This window comes from Triturus cristatus, chromosome 4_1 (genome assembly GCF_964204655.1).
Source record: "Triturus cristatus chromosome 4_1, aTriCri1.1, whole genome shotgun sequence".
NCBI lineage: Eukaryota > Metazoa > Chordata > Amphibia > Caudata > Salamandridae > Triturus > Triturus cristatus.
Genome location: NC_140585.1, coordinates 135388204 through 135405703, shown reverse-complemented (window position 1 = coordinate 135405703; position 17500 = coordinate 135388204). Strand labels below are relative to the sequence as shown.

Genomic DNA, 17500 nt, shown 5'->3' with positions numbered 1-17500 from the left:
AGTGTGGAGTCGAAAGTGGTTCTCCAATTTCTCTCCACTTGCTAAAATTGCAAAGTCTCCATTATAGCATAGAAGAGAGCGTTAAAGTCGGGGATGGAAGAGGATGAAAATGGGAAGTTTACTTATAGAGAGAAGTGAGAAATGCCCTGTGTGCACACACCGGTGTCTGACCATAGAATACATTTAAATAATGCCTCTAGAAAAGTGCTATGCATGTGTGCCTCAGTGGCCTAATGGATAAGGCACTGGTCTCCTAAGCCAGGGATTGAGGGTTCGAGTCCCATCTGACCTGATAACAAAAATCCTCCCTCTTTCTTTTCCAGAATATTAGGTAGATTTATTACATGCTTCCTCTCAGAAGTTTATGAGGGATTAGGTACTTTGAAACGGTCCCATTTTACTTGTGTACACTTCACAGTCATGTTAGTGTTCTGAAACTGCAAAGTAGATTTTTAAATGCCTATTTTTGTGAGATGCATTTTCGACCGGCCAGAACATATTCCTTTGGAAAAAATGATTTGAATTGGATTGGTGTGAATCTTGTTTCTAGAGGTGGTGACAGGCTTTCAGCTACTTGAATAGGTCAAGCCAGGATACATAAAACGTATACAACCTATGTGAGTGTGAAAAATTAGCATATGCAGGAAGGAGCAATTTGTCCTACTTTCAAAACAGTTTCACTCCACGTCTGGAAACTTCCAGAGCTATGTAGAGAATACAAATGAGCTTTAAACTCATGAGGAAAGAGGTTTGTATGGAAAAAGGAAAACAAAAGCATATCGTACTCATAAAATTCTCAATATATAGATTCCAAAAAAGTGCTTCCAGCGAAAAGAGCTGAAAGAACACTATGGGATGTAAACCTGAATACCTTTCAATAATATGTTCTCCATCCATGCATACCACCTACATGATAAAAATCATCTCAGGTGGACGGATGACCGCGTGGCCTAATGGATAAGGCGTCTAACTTCGGTTCAGAAGATTGAGGGTTCGAGTCCCTTCGTGGTCGTTTTTGGCCAATGGTCACACAATCTGCTTTACATTCAGAGTGGAAAAAGTCTTTTCCAATACTCTTGTAGTCCTCACTTTCTCATTACTAATCATTAATAAAGTGGAGTACATACTGTAAACTCATTCAGGTTGCATCTTCAGTCTAACTACTTGTGCATTTTAGTGGCATTAAAAAGTGCTTCTATGCCGACGCACTGAATATGTAATAGGTTTGCAGAATTTTGACGTGACAGAATGGGTTTTTAGCTTAAGTGTGTGTAGAAGAACTGCAAGGTGTGTGCCTATGTGTGCATAGAGTGCTACATTGGTAAAATCTGTATGATTTGGGCAGTTAAAGTGCTGATTTTGCCTCCGAGTAAGAAAAGTACTAAACAAAATGTATAAAGGATCGGCACATTGGCTGCCTTTGCTGATGCCCCCGTTGCCTAATTTGTAGTGCAATGGTTAAGTTGCAGAGTGTGGTTGAACTTGGTTAGGAGACTTAGTGCCTCTTTCCGTGTCCTACTGATGATAAGGATGGCTTGATACCATTTTCTAAGCCCAGTATATTGAGAAAAGAAGTAAGTGAAGAAGAAGTGTGGAGTCGAAAGTGGTTCTCCAATTTCTCTCCACTTGCTAAAATTGCAAAGTCTCCATTATAGCATAGAAGAGAGCGTTAAAGTCGGGGATGGAAGAGGATGAAAATGGGAAGTTTACTTATAGAGAGAAGTGAGAAATGCCCTGTGTGCACACACCGGTGTCTGACCATAGAATACATTTAAATAACGCCTCTAGAAAAGAGCTATGCATGTGTGCCTCAGTGGCCTAATGGATAAGGCACTGGCCTCCTAAGCCAGGGATTGTGGGGTCAAGTCCCATCTGAGGTGATAACAAAAATCCTCCCTCTTTCTTTTCCAGAAAATTAGATAGATTTATTACATGCTTCCTCTCAGAAGTTTATGAGGGATTAGGTACTTTGAAACGGTCCCATTTTACTTGTGTACACTTCACAGTCATGTTAGTGTTCTGAAACTGCAAAGTAGATTCTTAAATGCCTATTTTTGTGAGATGCATTTTCGACCGGCCAGAACATATTCCTTTGGAAAAAATGATATGAATTGGATTGGTGTGAATCTTGTTTCTAGAGGTGGTGACAGGCTTTCAGCTACTTGAATAGGTCAAGCCAGGATACATAAAATGTATACAACCTATGTGAGTGTGAAAAATTAGCATATGCAGGAAGGAGCAATTTGTCCTACTTTCAAAACAGTTTCACTCCACGTCTGGAAACTTCCAGAGCTATGTAGAGAATACAAATGAGCTTTAAACTCATGAGGAAAGAGGTTTGTATGGAAAAAGGAAAACAAAAGCATATCGTACTCATAAAATTCTCAATATATAGATTCCAAAAAAGTGCTTCCAGCGAAAAGAGCTGAAAGAACACTATGGGATGTAAACCTGAATACCTTTCAATAATATGTTCTCCATCCATGCATACCACCTACATGATAAAAATCATCTCAGGTGGACGGATGACCGCGTGGCCTAATGGATAAGGCGTCTGACTTCGGATCAGAAGATTGAGGGTTCGAGTCCCTTTGTGGTCGTTTTTGGCCAATGGTCACACAATCTGCTTTACATTCAGAGTGGAAAAAGTCTTTTCCAATACTCTTGTAGTCCTCACTTTCTCATTACAAATCATTAATAAAGTGGAGTACATACTGTAAACTCATTCAGGTTGCATCTTCAGTCTAACTACTTGTGCATTTTAGTGGCATTAAAAAGTGCTTCTATGCCGACGCACTGAATATGTAATAGGTTTGCAGAATTTTGACGTGACAGAATGGGTTTTTAGCTTAAGTGTGTGTAGAAGAACTGCAAGGTGTGTGCCTATGTGTGCATAGAGTGCTACATGTGTAAAATCTGTATGATTTGGGCAGTTAAAGTGCTGATTTTGCCTCCGAGTAAGAAAAGTACTACACAAAATGTATAAAGGATCGGCACATTGGCTGCCTTTGCTGATGCCCCCGTTGCCTAATTTGTAGTGCAATGGTTAAGTTGCAGAGTGTGGTTGAACTTGGTTAGGAGACTTAGTGCCTATTTCCGTGTCCTACTGATGATAAGGATGGCTTGATACCATTTTCTAAGCCCAGTATATTGAGAAAAGAAGTAAGTGAAGAAGAAGTGTGGAGTCGAAAGTGGTTCTCCAATTTCTCTCCACTTGCTAAAATTGCAAAGTCTCCATTATAGCATAGAAGAGAGCGTTAAAGTCGGGGATGGAAGAGGATGAAAATGGGAAGTTTACTTATAGAGAGAAGTGAGAAATGCCCTGTGTGCACACACCGGTGTCTGACCATAGAATACATTTAAATAATGCCTCTAGAAAAGAGCTATGCATGTGTGCCTCAGTGGCCTAATGGATAATGCACTGGCCTCCTAAGCCAGGGATTGTGGGTTCAAGTCCCATCTGAGGTGATAACAAAAATCCTCCCTCTTTCTTTTCCAGAAAATTAGGTAGATTTATTACATGCTTCCTCTCAGAAGTTTATGAGGGATTAGGTACTTTGAAACTGTCCCGTTTTACTTGTGTACACTTCACAGTCATGTTAGTGTTCTGAAACTGCAAAGTAGATTTTTAAATGCCTATTTTTGTGAGATGCATTTTCGACCGGCCAGAACATATTCCTTTGGAAAAAATGATATGAATTGGATTGGTGTGAATCTTGTTTCTAGAGGTGGTGACAGGCTTTCAGCTACTTGAATAGGTCAAGCCAGGATACATAAAATGTATACAACCTATGTGAGTGTGAAAAATTAGCATATGCAGGAAGGAGCAATTTGTCCTACTTTCAAAACAGTTTCACTCCACGTCTGGAAACGTCCAGAGCTATGTAGAGCATACAAATGAGCTTTAAACTCATGAGGAAAGAGGTTTGTATGGAAAAAGGAAAACAAAAGCATATCGTACTCATAAAATTCTCAATATATAGATTCCAAAAAAGTGCTTCCAGCGAAAAGAGCTGAAAGAACACTATGGGATGTAAACCTGAATACCTTTCAATAATATGTTCTCCATCCATGCATACCACCTACATGATAAAAAGCAACTCAGGTGGACGGCTGACCGCGTGGCCTAATGGATAAGGCGTCTGACTTCGGATCAGAAGATTGAGGGTTCGAGACCCTTCGTGGTCGTTTTTGGACAATGGTCACACAATCTGCTTTACATTCAGAGTGGAAAAAGTATTTTCCAATACTCTTGTAGTCCTCACTTTCTCATTACTAATCATTAATAAAGTGGAGTACATACTGTAAACTCATTCAGGTTGCATCTTCAGTCTAACTACTTGTGCATTTTAGTGGCATTAAAAAGTGCTTCTATGCCGACACACTGAATATGTAATAGGTTTGCAGAATTTTGACGTGACAGAATGGGTTTTTAGCTTAAGTGTGTGTAGAAGAACTGCAAGGTGTGTGCCTATGTGTGCATAGAGTGGTACATGTGTAAAATCTGTATGATTTGGGCAGTTAAAGTGCTGATTTTGCCTCCGAGTAAGAAAAGTACTACACAAAATGTATAAAGGATCGGCACATTGGCTGCCTTTGCTGATGCCCCCGTTGCCTAATTTGTAGTGCAATGGTTAAGTTGCAGAGTGTGGTTGAACTTGGTTAGGAGACTTAGTGCCTCTTTCCGTGTCCTACTGATGATAAGGATGGCTTGATACCATTTTCTTAGCCCAGTATATTGAGAAAAGAAGTAAGTGAAGAAGAAGTGTGGAGTCGAAAGTGGTTCTCCAATTTCTCTCCACTTGCTAAAATTGCAAAGTCTCCATTATAGCATAGAAGAGAGCGTTAAAGTCGGGGATGGAAGAGGATGAAAATGGGAAGTTTACTTATAGAGAGAAGTGAGAAATGCCCTGTGTGCACACACCGGTGTCTGACCATAGAATACATTTAAATAATGCCTCTAGAAAATAGCTATGCATGTGTGCCTCAGTGGCCTAATGGATAAGGCACTGGCCTCCTAAGCCAGGGATTGTGGGTTTGAGTCCCATCTGAGGTGATAACAAAAATCCTGCCTCTTTCTTTTCCAGAAAATTAGGTAGATTTATTACATGCTTCCTCTCAGAAGTTTATGAGGGATTAGGTACTTTGAAACTGTCCCGTTTTACTTGTGTACACTTCACAGTCATGTTAGGGTTCTGAAACTGCAAAGTATATTTTTAAATGCCTATTTTTGTGAGATGCATTTTCGACCGGCCAGAACATATTCCTTTGGAAAAAATGATATGAATTGGATTGGTGTGAATCTTGTTTCTAGAGGTGGTGACAGGCTTTCAGCTACTTGAATAGGTCAAGCCAGGATACATAAAATGTATACAACCTATGTGAGTGTGAAAAATTAGCATATGCAGGAAGGAGCAATTTGTCCTACTTTCAAAACAGTTTCACTCCACGTCTGGAAACGTCCAGAGCTATGTAGAGCATACAAATGAGCTTTAAACTCATGAGGAAAGAGGTTTGTATGGAAAAAGGAAAACAAAAGCATATCGTACTCATAAAATTCTCAATATATAGATTCCAAAAAAGTGCTTCCAGCGAAAAGAGCTGAAAGAACACTATGGGATGTAAACCTGAATACCTTTCAATAATATGTTCTCCATCCATGCATACCACCTACATGATAAAAATCATCTCAGGTGGACGGATGACCGCGTGGCCAAATGGATAAGGCGTCTGACTTCGGATCAGAAGATTGAGGGTTCGAGTCCCTTCGTGGTCGTTTTTGGCCAATGGTCACACAATCTGCTTTACATTCAGAGTGGAAAAAGTCTTTTCCAATACTCTTGTAGTCCTCACTTTCTCAGTACTAATCATTAATAAAGTGGAGTTCATACTGTAAACTCATTCAGCTTGCATCTTCAGTCTAACTACTTGTGCATTTTAGTGGCATTAAAAAGTGCTTCTATGCCGACGCACTGAATATGTAATAGGTTTGCAGAATTTTGACGTGACAGAATGGGTTTTTAGCTTAAGTGTGTGTAGAAGAACTGCAAGGTGTGTGCCTATGTGTGCATAGAGTGCTACATGTGTAAAATCTGTATGATTTGGGCAGTTAAAGTGCTGATTTTGCCTCCGAGTAAGAAAAGAACTACACAAAATGTATAAAGGATCGGCACATTGGCTGCCTTTGCTGATGCCCCCATTGCCTAATTTGTAGTGCAATGGTTAAGTTGCAGAGTGTGGTTGAACTTGGTTAGGAGACTTAGTGCCTCTTTCCGTGTCCTACTGATGATAAGGATGGCTTGATACCATTTTCTAAGCCCAGTATATTGAGAAAAGAAGTAAGTGAAGAAGAAGTGTGGAGTCGAAAGTGGTTCTCCAATTTCATTCCACTTGCTAAAATTGCAAAGTCTCCATTATAGCATAGAAGAGAGCGTTAAAGTCGGGGATGGAAGAGGATGAAAATGGGAAGTTTACTTATAGAGAGAAGTGAGAAATGCCCTGTGTGCACACACCGGTGTCTGACCATAGAATACATTTCAATAATGCCTCTAGAAAAGAGCTATGCATGTGTGCCTCAGTGGCCTAATGGATAAGGTACTGGCCTCCTAAGCTAGGGATTGTGGGTTCAAGTCCCATCTGAGGTGATAACAAAAATCCTCCCTCCTTCTTTTCCAGAAAATTAGGTAGATTTTTTACATGCTTCCTCTCAGAAGTTTATGAGGGATTAGGTACTTTGAAACTGTCCCGTTTTACTTGTGTACACTTCACAGTCATGTTAGGGTTCTGAAACTGCAAAGTAGATTCTTAAATGCCTATTTTTGTGAGATGCATTTTCGACCGGCCAGAACATATTCCTTTGGAAAAAATGATATGAATTGGATTGGTGTGAATCTTGTTTCTAGAGGTGGTGACAGGCTTTCAGCTACTTGAATAGGTCAAGCCAGGATTCATAAAACTTATACAACCTATGTGAGTGTGAAAAATTAGCATATGCAGGAAGGAGCAATTTGTACTACTTTCAAAACAGTTTCACTCCACGTCTGGAAACGTCCAGAGCTATGTAGAGCATACAAATGAGCTTTAAACTCATGAGGAAAGAGGTTTGTATGGAAAAAGGTAAACAAAAGCATATCGTACTCATAAAATTCTCAATATATAGATTCCAAAAAAGTGCTTCCAGCGAAAAGAGCTGAAAGAACACTATGGGATGTAAACCTGAATACCTTTCAATAATATGTTCTCCATCCATGCATACCACCTACATGATAAAAATCATCTCAGGTGGACGGATGACCGCGTGGCCTAATGGATAAGGCGTCTGACTTCGGATCAGAAGATTGAGGGTTCGAGTCCCTTCGTGGTCGTTTTTGGCCAATGGTCACACAATCTGCTTTACATTCAGAGTGGAAAAAGTATTTTCCAATACTCTTGTAGTCCTCACTTTCTCAGTACTAATCATTAATAAAGTGGAGTACATACTGTAAACTCATTCAGGTTGCATCTTCAGTCTAACTACTTGTGCATTTTAGTGGCATTAAAAAGTGCTTCTATGCCGACGCACTGAATATGTAATAGGTTTGCAGAATTTTGACGTGACAGAATGGGTTTTTAGCTTAAGTGTGTGTAGAAGAACTGCAAGGTGTGTGCCTATGTGTGCATAGAGTGCTACATGTGTAAAATCTGTATGATTTGGGCAGTTAAAGTGCTGATTTTGCCTCCGAGTAAGAAAAGTACTACACAAAATGTATAAAGGATCGGCACATTGGGTGCCTTTGCTGATGCCCCCGTTGCCTAATTTGTAGTGCAATGGTTAAGTTGCAGAGTGTGGTTGAACTTGGTTAGGAGACTTAGTGCCTCTTTCCGTGTCCTACTGATGATAAGGATGGCTTGATACCATTTTCTAAGCCCAGTATATTGAGAAAAGAAGTAAGTGAAGAAGAAGTGTGGAGTCGAAAGTGGTTCTCCTATTTCTCTCCACTTGCTAAAATTGCAAAGTCTCCATTATAGCATAGAAGAGAGCGTTAAAGTCGGGGATGGAAGAGGATGAAAATGGGAAGTTTACTTATAGAGAGAAGTGAGAAATGCCCTGTGTGCACACACCGGTGTCTGACCATAGAATACATTTAAATAATGCCTCTAGAAAAGTGCTATGCATGTGTGCCTCAGTGGCCTAATGGATAAGGCACTGGCCTCCTAAGCCAGCGATTGTGGGTTCGAGTCCCATCTGAGGTGATAGCAAAAATCCTCCCACTTTCTTTTCCAGAATATTAGGTAGATTTATTACATGCTTCCTCTCAGAAGTTTATGAGGGATTAGGTACTTTGAAACGGTCCCATTTTACTTGTGTACACTTCACAGTCATGTTAGTGTTCTGAAACTGCAAAGTAGATTTTTAAATGCCTATTTTTGTGAGATGCATTTTCGACCGGCCAGAACATATTCCTTTGGAAAAAATGATTTGAATTGGATTGGTGTGAATCTTGTTTCTAGAGGTGGTGACAGGCTTTCAGCTACTTGAATAGGTCAAGCCAGGATACATAAAACGTATACAACCTATGTGAGTGTGAAAAATTAGCATATGCAGGAAGGAGCAATTTGTCCTACTTTCAAAACAGTTTCACTCCACGTCTGGAATCTTTCAGAGCTATGTAGAGAATACAAATGAGCTTTAAACTCATGAGAAAAGAGGTTTGTATGAAAAAAGGAAAACAAAAGCATATCGTACTCATAAAATTCTCAATATATAGATTCCAAAAATGTGCTTCCAGCGAAAAGAGCTGAAAGAACACTATGGGATGTAAACCTGAATACCTTTCAATAATATGTTCTCCATCCATGCATACCACCTACATGATAAAAATCATCTCAGGTGGACGGATAACCGCGTGGCCTAATGGATAAGGCGTCTGACTTCGGATCAGAAGATTGAGGGTTCGAGTCCCTTCGTGGTCGTTTTTGGCCAATGGTCACACAATCTGCTTTACATTCAGAGTGGAAAAAGTCTTTTCCAATACTCTTGTAGTCCTCACTTTCTCATTACTAATCATTAATAAAGTGGAGTACATACTGTAAACTCATTCAGGTTGCATCTTCAGTCTAACTACTTGTGCATTTTAGTGGCATTAAAATGTGCTTCTATGCCGACGCACTGAATATGTAATAGGTTTGCAGAATTTTGACGTGACAGAATGGGTTTTTAGCTTAAGTGTGTGTAGAAGAACTGCAAGGTGTGTGCCTATGTGTGCATAGAGTGCTACATGTGTAAAATCTGTATGATTTGGGCAGTTAAAGTGCTGATTTTGCCTCCGAGTAAGAAAAGTACTACACAAAATGTATAAAGGATCGGCACATTGGCTGCCTTTGCTGATGCCCCCGTTGCCTAATTTGTAGTGCAATGGTTAAGTTGCAGAGTGTGGTTGAACTTGGTTAGGAGACTTAGTGCCTCTTTCCGTGTCCTACTGATGATAAGGATGGCTTGATACCATTTTCTTAGCCCAGTATATTGAGAAAAGAAGTAAGTGAAGAAGAAGTGTGGAGTCGAAAGTGGTTCTCCAATTTCTCTCCACTTGCTAAAATTGCAAAGTCTCCATTATAGCATAGAAGAGAGCGTTAAAGTCGGGGATGGAAGAGGATGAAAATGGGAAGTTTACTTATAGAGAGAAGTGAGAAATGCCCTGTGTGCACACACCGGTGTCTGACCATAGAATACATTTAAATAATGCCTCTAGAAAATAGCTATGCATGTGTGCCTCAGTGGCCTAATGGATAAGGCACTGGCCTCCTAAGCCAGGGATTGTGGGTTTGAGTCCCATCTGAGGTGATAACAAAAATCCTGCCTCTTTCTTTTCCAGAAAATTAGGTAGATTTATTACATGCTTCCTCTCAGAAGTTTATGAGGGATTAGGTACTTTGAAACTGTCCCGTTTTACTTGTGTACACTTCACAGTCATGTTAGGGTTCTGAAACTGCAAAGTATATTTTTAAATGCCTATTTTTGTGAGATGCATTTTCGACCGGCCAGAACATATTCCTTTGGAAAAAATGACATGAATTGGATTGGTGTGAATCTTGTTTCTAGAGGTGGTGACAGGCTTTCAGCTACTTGAATAGGTCAAGCCAGGATACATAAAATGTATACAACCTATGTGAGTGTGAAAAATTAGCATATGCAGGAAGGAGCAATTTGTCCTACTTTCAAAACAGTTTCACTCCACGTCTGGAAACGTCCAGAGCTATGTAGAGCATACAAATGAGCTTTAAACTCATGAGGAAAGAGGTTTGTATGGAAAAAGGAAAACAAAAGCATATCGTACTCATAAAATTCTCAATATATAGATTCCAAAAAAGTGCTTCCAGCGAAAAGAGCTGAAAGAACACTATGGGATGTAAACCTGAATACCTTTCAATAATATGTTCTCCATCCATGCATACCACCTACATGATAAAAATCATCTCAGGTGGACGGATGACCGCGTGGCCAAATGGATAAGGCGTCTGACTTCGGATCAGAAGATTGAGGGTTCGAGTCCCTTCGTGGTCGTTTTTGGCCAATGGTCACACAATCTGCTTTACATTCAGAGTGGAAAAAGTCTTTTCCAATACTCTTGTAGTCCTCACTTTCTCAGTACTAATCATTAATAAAGTGGAGTACAGGAGGAGGAGCCTAGCGCGCATCCAAGATGGTCGCGTGAGCACAGGGCTCCCCGGACCCTTTCTGCTCCTCGGAATAAATCCTGAGACTATCCTGATTTGGTGCATGGAATCTGGGAGATGAAGACCAGCGGATCATATATCTCTTTTCGAAACTCTATTCGGACCTGGGAATCCTGAGTTATCGTCGCCGGAACTTTTGGGACCCACCCGACGGAGGTGGCCGGGGTGGAGGTGACCCGTGGGGCCGGGCTGCAATTGAACAACAGCGGCCTCAGCGCGGTGCCAGTTACCGATTCTGCACTTTCGGTTTCGGTTTTGGCCTTCAGGAGATCGGCTGGCGTGCGTGCTTAAGGTGGCGAGGTGCCTCCTGGGCCTCTGCCCGAGGTTTGCTTTCACCTACTGGCGGGTCTGACGCCTCCGACCCCTACACCGGCAGTTTGTGGTCCTTTCGCTGGCACCCGCGCACCCCTTGATCGGAGGTCCCATTGAGTGACTGCGCTCACATGGCGGGCAAAGGGGGTCCGGAGGGGCGCAAGACCAAGGCTTCACTACGCGGGGAGCGGTCCAGAGCAACAACATGGACCGCTATACCCAGGGCAGGGGGTCCCCTGGCGCTGCTGGCCTCTCCCCGGATGCTGCGGGGGGAGGCACGACCGTCGCTGCGGAACCTTCCCTACAGGACATTATGGGCGCCATCGAGGGCATCAGGGAAACTATCGCGACGCAATATGAGGCCCTGGCCCGTAAGATCGACACTGTCGCGATCGACGTCACCCTGATTCGGGCCGACCTCTCTAAAACCAACGAAAAGGTCCAGGCCCTTGACACACGGACCTCCACCCTGGGTGCGGAGGTGTCGGATCTGCGGGCCGCGCTTGGGGACATTAGAGTGGTCAACGACCATATGGCCCGGCGGCTTGAGGACTTCGAGGGACGGGCCCGACGCAACAATATCCGCATCATTGGGGTACCGGAGTCCTCCGACAGCCGCCCGGTGGACCTCGTGGTCGAGGAACTTATCCTGCAGCAGCTGTCCCCGGTTGGCCTAAGCAAATTCTTCGCTGTGGAGCGGGCCCATCGAGTTCCTGGCGGCCGGCCGCGGCCGGGGGCCCCCCCGAGGCCTATCGTGGCTAAACTGTTCCACTACAGGGACCGCGATGCTATTCTGCAGGCTTCAAGGACCCGTGGCCCGGTCCGCTACGAGAACTCGACCATCAACTTTTACCCGGACTTCACGCAACTGGTCCAGAAACAGCGGATGGGATTCCAAGGGGTGAAGCGCCGTCTCCGCGAGTTAGGCCTGAAGTATTCGATGCTCTACCCGGCGAAACTTCGAGTGGAGCATGGAGAGCGGACAGTCTTTTTTGACACTCCTGTGGCCGCAAGTGACTGGCTGGACTCGCTGCCGGACGGGGGTGGCCGGCCCGGGCCCTCTGGGGGCACCGCAGGTGACGGGTCCCCTTAGACTGACTTTTGGTCCTTGCTTTTGCGGTTTTGCACTGTACAGTTGGGTCTTACTTCTTTTGCATACTGTGTTTTACCAGGACCCGTGAGGGGTGCGGGCGGGTTCGGGTCCCTTTCCTCCTCCGGGGTCTTTTTGTAGAATGGGGTTAGTGGGGCGACAGGCACACTGCAAGTTGGGGGGGGTCTTTGGCCCGCAGGGGTGCAGGGTGGGGGGCGTTGGACTTGGGGTGGGGTTGGGGGGGAAGAGGGGTTGTTTAGTTGTGTGTTTTTTGTTTATAGGGCGAGGTATTGATTTTTATCCATATTTGGGAGCGGTGCTGCGGGCTGGGGGCCTCTTGCTCTATTGGAGGGGATGGGGGGAGACGGGTTGAGGCTTATGTCGTGGAACGTCAATGGGTTGGGGGACCGTATTAAGCGGGGTGTTGTACTGCAATATTTGCGTCGTTTGACTCCTGATGTGGTGTTTCTCCAGGAGACGCATTTGGTCGGCAATGTCTGCCATGCGATGAACAGGGGGGGATACCGCCTCGTAGCCCATTCTGGTTTCACAACTGGCTCCAGGGGGGTGGGCATTCTCCTGCGAACCTCCCTTCCGGTGGAGATCACGAGGATAGTCTCGGATGACAGAGGGCGCTATGTGTGTCTGATTGGGAGGTGGGAGGGGCAGCCCCTTATCCTGGTTTCAGTCTACGTCCCCCCGGGCCTCCAGAACTCCACCTTTACTGATTTGGGTCGAATGCTGCTTGACCTCCCGGACGGCCTCCTGCTCATGGGCGGGGACTTTAGTTCTGTGGTTTCGGGTGAACTGGATCGTCACCCACCGAGGACCCTCCCCGCTGCCCAGTCATGGCTGGGTGGGATGTTGGAGACCTTCGGCTTGGTGGATAGTTGGAGACTAATGCATCCGACCCAGTGCCAGTTCACCTTTCACTCGGGGGCGCATGGGAGTCTCTCCAGGTTAGACTACTTCCTTATGCCCGCGGCGCAGACTGGTCGGATTCGAGAGGTCAGACACCTGGCGCGTGGTATCTCCGACCATTCTCCGCTGTGGCTTCTCTTTGACACCGGGTCGCGGTCCGCGGGGCGGATAGCTCCCATTAACCCCTGGTACCTGCGGGACCCTGTGACTCGTGACAGCCTGGTTAAGGCCATGGACCAATACTTCAGTGAAAACGAGGGGTCGGTGTCGTCTGCATTGTCCCTTTGGGAAGCCTTTAAAACTGTTATACGCGGACACGCCCTCGCCCAGATAGTGGTGGCCAAGAAGGTTAGGAGCGAGGCGGTGGTGAAGCTGGAGACTGACGTCTCGGGGCTGGAGTCGGCCTTGGAGGCGAATGTTACTCCGGACGGGCTACATGCCCTTAGCCTGAAACAGTTCGAATATAGGTCCCTGGTCACTGACGCGGCCAAAACTATGTATAGGGAACAGCAGGGCCGATTGTATGACGCGGGGGACAAGGCGGGAAAGTTGATTGCGTGGCTGGACAAAAAGGAGAGAGTGAATCGTGTGGTCCCCGAGTTGCGTGCTGCGGATGGTGTGTGTGTGACTGAGCCGGATGAGATTGTGGAATGCTTCACTGACCACCTCCGGGCGGTGTACTCCCCGGTGACTGACAGGGACGAGGATGACTCTCGCCTCCTACTGAGAGATATTGCTCTGCCCGGCCTGTCCGTTGAGGACCGGGAGCGGCTGGACGCCCCTTTATCGTCGGATGAAATAGCGACCGCGATTCGTTCCCTTCGCTCGGGCAAGGCTATGGGTCCTAACGGTCTGCCCATTGAACTATACAAATTGCGTCCCGATAAGCTTGCGCCCTTCCTCAGCCGCATGTTCCGCGACTCTCTTGCGGCGGGTTCCCTTCCGGCCGACCAGCGCTTGGCCACTATAGTCGTTCTCCCCAAGGAGGGCAAGCCGCGTGACCGCTGTACCTCTTACCGGCCTATTTCACTGCTCAATGCGGAGCCTAAAATCCTGGCGAAAGTCCTGGCCAATCGATTGCTGAGTGTCGTGTGCGACCTTATTCATCCGGACCAATGCGGCTTTATCCCGCACCGCAACACCGCTCTTAACTTGCGGCGTCTGCATGGGGTCCTCGCCAGGGCGGAGCTCCTCACCGAACCGGCCGTGCTGGTTTCTTTGGATGCCACGATGGCATTTGACACTATTGAGTGGCCATTCCTCTGGGCCGTCTTGGATAAATTCGGCTTTGGAGAGGGATTTATTGGCTGGGTGAGGCTCCTTTACACGGGACCCATGGCTCAAGTGGTGGTGAATGGGCGGGTCTCTCGGCCCTTTGCCCTCGGCAGGGGCACGAGGCAGGGGTGCCCGTTGTCCCCGTTGCTTTTTGCTCTCGCCCTGGAGCCACTCGCTGCCTGGCTCCGTTGGGAGCCCTCGCTTAGAGGGATCCGGTGGGGCCCGGGCTTTGAAGATCGGGTCTCGCTGTATGCGGACGACATTCTCCTGTATCTCACCTCACCGCGGCAGTCACTCAACGTCCTCTTTGACGTTCTGACCTCCTTTGGGAACAATTCGGGTCTCACGATCAATTGGTCTAAATCCTGCGTTTATCCCATCGCTGGTGGTCCTCCTCTCTTGCCGCCTCGGCTCCCGATTCAAATATCTCTGAGCGGCTTTAAGTACCTGGGGATATACGTTTCGCTGGACCCGGTGGCTCGTTACGAGCAGAATCTTCTGCGTCCACTTCGGCAACTGCGTGAGGACACGGCCCGGTGGTGCAGGCTGCCCCTGTCCCCGCTGGGTCGGTCCGCGCTGTTTAAAATGATGTCCCTTCCCAGGTTCCTCTATGCACTCCAGAACTCCTTCGACGTTATCCCAGTGGCCTACTTTCGGGAGGTGGAGAGCCTGCAGAGGAGACTGGTGTGGAACGGCCGGGCGCGTATTGCTCTTGCCAAGCTCACTCTCCCCTGGTATGACGGGGGCATCGCGCTTCCTGACATTCGCAGGTACTATTGGGCCTCGCAGCTATCTGCCATTAACCACGCCACGTATGCGCCCGGCTTGAATCCGGCGTATGAGATGGACAAGTTCCTGCTTCCCGGCGGGAACTACAACAGGGCACTTTATTCCTGCCTGGCTGACCGGACCCTTACGGGTCCTACTAAGATTGCTGTGCGGACCTGGAGGGCTGCCACTGCGGCCATGGGCTGGAGTGAGCGAATGACATGTGCTACTCCCTTGTTTGCCTCCGACCGCCTGGGCAGCTTGTGGACCACCAGGGGGTTTGACCAGTGGGACACGATTGGTATCAGCAAAGTGGGAGACCTGTGGCACAAGGGCACGGTCAAGACTTTCGCGGTGCTCCAGGCCGAATACGAGCTGACCGACAGGGAGTTCTTCCGCTACGCCCAGGTTCGACACGCCCTGCTCTCGGTCTTCGGGGAGGGGACCAAGATCCCTGTTTCCTCGCCCCTCGAGGACCGCGTACTTGACGGACATGTCCCTGATAGTACTATTTCTTTAATTTATAAAAAATTGATTAATCACCGGGCGGATCTCCTGGTGCGCCTTCGGGAGGCTTGGACTGGGGATGGGGTCGAATTGGATGACGAAGACTGGCAGTCTGCACTGTCGTCCCCCAAGGAGGTTGCCATTCCGGCTCGTCTCCGGTTGGTACAGCTCAAGATTCTCCACCGGGTGTATGTTACGGGTCCGCGCTTGGTCGCGATGGGATTTTCCGACGACGGGCTCTGTAAACGAGGCTGCGGGCTCAGCGCCACCTTTCTTCATATCCTTTGGGAGTGTCGCGAGGTGGCGGACTACTGGCGCCGGGTCCACACGGTTATGGGACAGGTCACCGGGGTTGTGCTGCTGCCGGAGGTGCGTCGCTGTGTCCTGAATGTGTGGGAGCCCAATGACTACAATGCGGCTCAGACTCGGTGGGCGGCCCTAGGGAACATGATTGCCAAGAGGGATATAGCGCAACTTTGGGGCGCTCAACGGCCGCCCACCGTGTCAGTATGGAAGGAGAACATGGACTGGTGTATGTTTCGGGAGAAGACAGTGTATGTGGCCCGTGGCAAGCCGGGGGCATGGGGTAGAATTTGGGGTCAGTGGAAGGCGTATCGCGGAGGCATCTGTACGCCCCCCCTGGTAGACACTGATATCGCCATGTCCCCCTGACCCTTGACGGCTCCTGGCGCTTTTGGTAACAACTCCATATGGACGTTCATCTCCCTTGATCCCCTTCCCCCCCCCCCTCCGTCCCCGGCCTCCCGGTACTCCTCTCTTTAGCGGATTGCTCGAATGTTCTGACTGGAGTTTCCCGGGGGGAGCCTGAACCGCACCGGTATCCCTCGTAACTCGCCTTTTGTTTTTATTGTTTTTTCTTTTGTTTCTGTTACTGTTGGATTGATGTTTGCTGTTCTTCGAGAACTATCTTGAGCCACTGCGGGGCAGTGCCCTGGGAACGGACTGCAGCCTTGATATGTATATATTTCCTTATGTACCTAGCGGCCGGCCCGGGTGGTTGTAGGCCCATACTTGTAACCGAATTATTGTTCAATAAAACTTTTTCAAAAAAATAAAAAAAAAAAATAAAAAAATAAAGTGGAGTACATACTGTAAACTCATTCAGCTTGCATCTTCAGTCTAACTACTTGTGCATTTTAGTGGCATTAAAAAGTGCTTCTATGCCGACGCACTGAATATGTAATAGGTTTGCAGAATTTTGACGTGACAGAATGGGTTTTTAGCTTAAGTGTGTGTAGAAGAACTGCAAGGTGTGTGCCTATGTGTGCATAGAGTGCTACATGTGTAAAATCTGTATGATTTGGGCAGTTAAAGTGCTGATTTTGCCTCCGAGTAAGAAAAGAACTACACAAAATGTATAAAGGATCGGCACATTGGCTGACTTTGCTGATGCCCCCGTTGCCTAATTTGTAGTGCAATGGTTAAGTTGCAGAGTGTGGTTGAACTTGGTTAGGAGACTTAGTGCCTCTTTCCGTGTCCTACTGATGATAAGGATGGCTTGATACCATTTTCTAAGCCCAGTATATTGAGAAAAGAAGTAAGTGAAGAAGAAGTGTGGAGTCGAAAGTGGTTCTCCAATTTCTCTCCACTTGCTAAAATTGCAAAGTCTCCATTATAGCATAGAAGAGAGCGTTAAAGTCGGGGATGGAAGAGGATGAAAATGGGAAGTTTACTTATAGAGAGAAGTGAGAAATGCCCTGTGTGCACACACCGGTGTCTGACCATAGAATACATTTCAATAATGCCTCTAGAAAAGAGCTATGCATGTGTGCCTCAGTGGCCTAATGGATAAGGCACTGGCCTCCTAAGCCAGCGATTGTGGGTTCGAGTCCCATCTGAGGTGATAACAAAAATCCTCCCACTTTCTTTTCCAGAATATTAGGTAGATTTATT

The 17500-nt window shown here is 46.4% G+C and overlaps 9 non-coding genes across 9 annotated transcripts; all 9 read left to right on the top strand.

Annotated features, from left to right (window-relative positions):
- Nucleotides 1–2527: 2527 nt before the first annotated feature.
- Nucleotides 2528–2600, top strand: TRNAR-UCG (transfer RNA arginine (anticodon UCG)). The gene has a single exon. It is a non-coding gene; the product is annotated as a tRNA-Arg (tRNA).
- A 1515-nt stretch (nucleotides 2601–4115) lies between these two features.
- Nucleotides 4116–4188, top strand: TRNAR-UCG (transfer RNA arginine (anticodon UCG)). Its single transcript has one exon. It is a non-coding gene; the product is annotated as a tRNA-Arg (tRNA).
- Nucleotides 4189–4983: 795 nt separating this feature from the next.
- TRNAR-CCU (transfer RNA arginine (anticodon CCU)) lies at nucleotides 4984–5056 on the top strand. Its single transcript has one exon. It is a non-coding gene; the product is annotated as a tRNA-Arg (tRNA).
- Nucleotides 5057–5703: 647 nt separating this feature from the next.
- On the top strand, nucleotides 5704–5776 carry TRNAR-UCG (transfer RNA arginine (anticodon UCG)). The gene has a single exon. It is a non-coding gene; the product is annotated as a tRNA-Arg (tRNA).
- A 1515-nt stretch (nucleotides 5777–7291) lies between these two features.
- On the top strand, nucleotides 7292–7364 carry TRNAR-UCG (transfer RNA arginine (anticodon UCG)). Its single transcript has one exon. It is a non-coding gene; the product is annotated as a tRNA-Arg (tRNA).
- Nucleotides 7365–8159: 795 nt separating this feature from the next.
- TRNAR-CCU (transfer RNA arginine (anticodon CCU)) lies at nucleotides 8160–8232 on the top strand. Its single transcript has one exon. It is a non-coding gene; the product is annotated as a tRNA-Arg (tRNA).
- Nucleotides 8233–9747: 1515 nt separating this feature from the next.
- TRNAR-CCU (transfer RNA arginine (anticodon CCU)) lies at nucleotides 9748–9820 on the top strand. Its single transcript has one exon. It is a non-coding gene; the product is annotated as a tRNA-Arg (tRNA).
- A 647-nt stretch (nucleotides 9821–10467) lies between these two features.
- Nucleotides 10468–10540, top strand: TRNAR-UCG (transfer RNA arginine (anticodon UCG)). The gene has a single exon. It is a non-coding gene; the product is annotated as a tRNA-Arg (tRNA).
- A 6837-nt stretch (nucleotides 10541–17377) lies between these two features.
- Nucleotides 17378–17450, top strand: TRNAR-CCU (transfer RNA arginine (anticodon CCU)). Its single transcript has one exon. It is a non-coding gene; the product is annotated as a tRNA-Arg (tRNA).
- The last annotated feature ends 50 nt before the right edge of the window (nucleotides 17451–17500 follow it).